The 5,427-nt window shown below is 34.9% G+C and overlaps 1 long non-coding RNA gene across 1 annotated transcript; it reads left to right on the forward strand.

The window, feature by feature from the left end:
• The first annotated feature begins 2,501 nt into the window (after nt 1-2,501).
• LOC124159844 lies at nt 2,502-4,343 on the forward strand. Its single transcript, XR_006865028.1, has 3 exons — nt 2,502-2,833; nt 3,662-3,822; nt 4,112-4,343. It is a non-coding gene; the product is annotated as an uncharacterized LOC124159844 (long non-coding RNA).
• Nucleotides 4,344-5,427: the final 1,084 nt, after the last annotated feature.

Raw genomic sequence — 5,427 nt, forward strand, 5'->3', positions numbered from 1 at the left:
AAATGAGACTTCGTAACAACAAGGATGTCGTTAATTAAGACATTCGTAATAACGAAGGCTACGTTAAATGAGAACTTCGTAGAAATGAGACCTTCGTCAAATAAGAACTACGTAGAAATGGGGACTAAGTAAAAACGAGGAATTCGTAAAAACGACGGTACTCGTTAAATCGGATATCTACGAATGATTGCTTATCTACTTAAATTAGGAGATTTTAAAATTGAATATACGGTTTGATGTCTTGCTATCTCTTTCTTTCACTTGCAATATGCAAATACATTTCACTGAATCATAAGCTGGTAATACCCTTGAATATTAAAATAAGATATTTGTAATTAAATGTGAGGTTTGCTGTCTTGTTATCACTTTCTTTCACTGCAATATGCAAATACATTTCACTGAATCATAAGCTGGTAATACCCTTGAATATTAAAATAAGATATTTGTAATTAAATGTGAGGTTTGCTGTCTTGTTATCACTTTCTTTCACTGCAATATGCAAATACATTTCACTGAATCAGAAGCTGGTGTTAACTTTGACATTAAGATATTTGTAATTAGATATTAGGTTTGCTATCTTGTGATCACTTTATTTCACATGCAATAAGCAAATATATTACACTCTTTCATCATTTGTTGGTTCCCTTAACAAAGAAATAGGTTTGTCGTCATATGATCACCTTCTTTCAATAATTACTATTTACTATCGTAGAACATCGGAATATCCATATAGAACACATTAACTATTGCAATGTATAGTATTAATACATATAACAATAAATAGCAGGGTGCATCTTAAAATTGACAATATAAACACATTTCAACAAGTATATCCACCGAAAGAACGTGTTTGTCAAATGCTTGGCGCCATAATCCCATAATTAGGGTGCTTTCCAATCACCTTGCGCAGATTAGCTCACATCGCAACAGATTGAAACACATTAGCGCACAAAGGAACAGACGATTGGAACGCATCTGCGCTGATGTGTTTACAAATGGTGGACCGATCGGCGGCAAAAGTTGAATGTTCAAATGACCTGTAGCTTTTGAACTGACCTTCGCCACATGATCAATCAAGAAGGATGATAAATGTTCGTCTATATCATTTTGTATTTATATAAGCACTAGTAAGTATTAATTGAAATAAAATAATGGAACTATCGCTACTTAATAATTACCTCTCCCGAACCGCTACTGTGCCGGCAGTCAGGGGCGGATCCAGGATTTCTTTCTGGAGGGGGCACAAGCAAAACCGTATCCAGGATTTTGTTCTGGGGGGGGCACAAGGATATTTCATAATACAAAACGAACGCCATGATAATGGGACCGTATTAAAAATCTTGCATATTTTAAAGGCCTGTTCACACGGTACATTAACACCTACGGGTTAATGTCTGAATGTATGAATGCGAAAATGAACGCCAAAATGCACCGTGTAACCACCCAACTTGTGCAAATGCATGCACAGAAAATAAAACCTGTTCTTGTTTGGTTCATGCATTCGTACATGTTCCATTCCGGTCCACCAAAATTTCAGTCAAACATTCACGCAAACGTACATTAACTCGTACGTGTTAATGTATCGTGTAAACAGGCCTTTAGGGTCTGGGGGGGGCACGTGCCCCCGTGCCCCCCCCCCTGGATCCGCCTATGCCGGCAGTTATACCAGTTATACTTCATTTCGCATTTCTGGATTGAGATACACATACAATAATAATTAATAATCCATATCACGCAGGTAAAGCCGTAAAAAATGTTAACACTGCATTATAAATCTGCCGATTCTATAGTTATTTTGCGGTACTGAATTACAATTAATGGAATAGAATTAACGCCACATGAACGTTAAAGGAAATTTGGTATATAATACGTCCGCTATCCATGTAAGCTAATGAAATAAATCTGCTTAGAATCTAAGCAATATAACATTTTAGTTTAATAGCTTACATTCTCCATTTCTAATTTTTTTGATAAGGACAATTTCTCTAGAAAATCGACTAGCCTCCTCTTGCTATCGTCCTTTGCTCATGTTATATCAATCATTACGTTTGACGAAGATAATATTATATTTCCCAAATTACGAGCTTAATTAAACTTATGTAAGACTTATACAGATCAAATTATAGTTTATTATTCTCAAATGATCATCATACTTATCTTTGAGATGGTGGAATTCATTTTCCGTCAGCAATATATTTTCCCGCCATCATTAGTTTTGTCTGCTAGCGCAGACGAACAACGGTGCAGGATGTGTTCCCATCTGTTTAGCGCAGATGACGTCACAGGTGCGATTGGAACACGCTCTGAGCTAAACAGTTTCAAACAGATCAGCGCAGATACGTGATTGGAAAGCACCCATTATTCCCCATCCCCCGCATTATATAATGCATTTGTTTTTAGTTCCCAAGGTGGCCATAGGGGCGCTGTCCCCTAGGGAAATATGGCAACACTGCGGTTAGCATGGATGTTTTCTCTTTCTCCAGGGAATGAAAATCTGTCCCAACAGCAACAGCCGTCGCGCTGAAACAATCGCAGCTACTGTATTTTGTGACTTAGCGAATTAAGGTATGCTGTGGAATCTTATTTTACAAGCAAATTTACGTTGAAGTACGCAATGGAAGAAGTAAATAATCCGTGTTTCGCAATGAAGACTGGCAAAAAGGAATTGGTAGAATACTAATTCAGGGACTTCTTAAATCGACGCCGGAGTAAGTTCCTGTCTGTTTCTGTGTACTGAATTACCGGGTGAAGTGGATCCTAGCGGCACGAAGAGAGATATAAGAATATATCATTGTCAGCATCAACACATATCTGCTGAGCTGAACATGTAAATGTAAGTAAATGGAACATTTTTTCTATTCGTTAGTAAATCACCGAGGTTGTGCATGTAATCCTTCGTATGTACTAATGCGATTAATGAACCGCTAATTTCTGTCCAATAAGTATTTAAGATTATTAATTACTATGTTCACAGTTTAATTACAATTTAGCATGATCTTTGCTTTCGCGGCCATAGTAAAAATACAATCCATTCAGACCGATTAAGTGGAAATATCAGGGTTCTCGCAGAAGAATCCACTTTGTTAGCAGTTAGTTATGGCATTAAAGTATCAGTCTCAATCTCAATTAAATCTTATACGAAGAGTTTTTTCTAGAAAATGTATAACCATTGGAAATACGTCGAAGAATTATAATAATTAATAAGCTGTTCAAAACATAGCCATCAATTTAACTCTCTCCGATCATTATCATTTAGGTATTGATTTGTGCTTCAGTACATTTTTTACGAATGCCTAAATTGCAATGAAAGTCATAAAGAGTTATAATGTTATCAATTTTCACAATTTGCTGGCAATTTCAGTAGAAGTTGGAATTGGGGCAGAAATAATATCTTCGGAAAATAATATTTCAACTGGTTTTAATATATATTGGATGTCAGTTTGTGAATGCAGTGTACATAACAGGACATAACTGAATTGTCAATAAGACCTGAAGATGCTGGCAATAATGCTGGTGAAACTATTGTTATACAAAATGTCTCATGCGACAGATTCCTATAAAATATTATCATCATGAATATTTACAATTCTGTGAAAGACTTGACGCATCTACCTTTGAAAATGAAGATTACAATGTATATACTTTGTTAATTTCATTGCAGATTTCCGAGTTGGCCCTAATTGGAGGCAACACTTCTAAATAAATGATTTTAACGAACTATCCGGTGTGTCATGAAAGACATCTTGGAAGCCAACTATAGCTGGATAGGCTACAAAAATAAAAGAGTATTTTCTGAGCTTGGCCTGAAAACAATAATTTTTGGTAAGTTTTATATTACATTTTTTCATCATTAGAGGAGAGATACTATCTGAGGCAATTCTAAATCAAAAGGATATTTCTTTGTGAAAACACCCCAAAAAACATCTATCCCTTTCTTCAGTAAGACTTATTTCTTATTAAGCTCTTCATCCCCACTACATAAGTTATTGTCTAACATATCTCTTCCTTATTTTCCATATAAATTGATCCTTCAAAAATTTTATAAATTACCTGATTAATGGACTACATGTTGTTGATATCATTGTCATAGAGAATACCCCTTCTTTTACAGATGCAGTTCGACTTTATCACCTAAGTGCTTCATCTAAGGAATTAGAAAATTACACAAAGCATTGGCTTAGACATGACAAATTTAGGGATGCCTAGAAGAAAGGCCATCATATTGATCATCCTAATCAGTAGTGCAGTTCTCACTTCTTTGTAGCATTAGTGTGTAATTAATTTTCCCATGTTATGTCAATTGGTGTTTTAACTTTTAAGTTATATTGAATAACAATATTAAATTTCCTAAATTTGATATCTTTGTGGAAGTATTCTGAAGCTGTTTATTAGTGTGGCTTCTTTTAAAATTCTGTTAAAAAATAAATAGAGTTGTGATAACATAAATGCATAAAATTACTAGAATTTATTTTTCTGTTAATAACCAAATGAGTTTGATTAATGGTTGCACAAAAGTCCGCAGAGGTGATGACCATGTTGTCAAAGCTGGCCAGCGATTTAAATGGAAGACATAACACTGGCTTGGGGAAGAAGAAAATCTCAGGAGCCTGGCTTCGTAAGTTACTTCAAATTTTATTTTACCTATTGGCTTAATATAAGTTGGCTGGAATCAACATGGTATGAGGTAAAATAAATAAGAGCAGTAACTTAAGGGGTTGTTATTTATGAAAATGTAGTGAAAAATAAGGTTCTCTCAACCACTGTTTCATTTCATTAAGAAAAAAGAAAGATTGTTTTGACAGAAAGTGTAATGTTATGCATTAAACCAAATTTTTGTCCATTTTATCAAGTTATAAAATTTTGCTTGACAAATGTTCTTAATTTTACTTTTTCATTTAACAGGAACTATCAAGATCATCAAGAGGGAGTAGAGGAGGCAACAATTGATGATTTATAGTTCTTCTTCAAACAGCAATAAAGATTGATTTTTAAACATACCTGCATTTATGTTTTTAATTTTAATCCTAATTGCATGGTACCCTTGTTACCATTATTGTACACCTGTGTACTAAATGGTACTATAGTGTACATCATGTACACATCATGTACCACTGCAGACTCTGTACTCACTGTACACAATTCAGCGCCAATTGTTACACAAGTTACACACAAAACCTACACAGATTGGGCCACTTTACCACAAAGTTACACAGATTGTACACTGGAGTTATAACTATGTACACTATGGTTACACACAGCCTTCACAGAGTTTACCATTTTCCTACACTAATGGTACACTCAAAAGTTACCATTAGGTTACACAAATGTTACCATTCTTTTTCGCCAGGGTTGCTCATTACTACAGCTGAAAATATAAGATGCCATAGGTGTTCAGATTTCTTCTACATTCTAGGCCATAATTCCAGA

The sequence above is a fragment of the Ischnura elegans genome, chromosome 5 (assembly GCF_921293095.1).
Source record: "Ischnura elegans chromosome 5, ioIscEleg1.1, whole genome shotgun sequence".
Classification (NCBI taxonomy): Eukaryota; Metazoa; Arthropoda; class Insecta; order Odonata; family Coenagrionidae; genus Ischnura; species Ischnura elegans.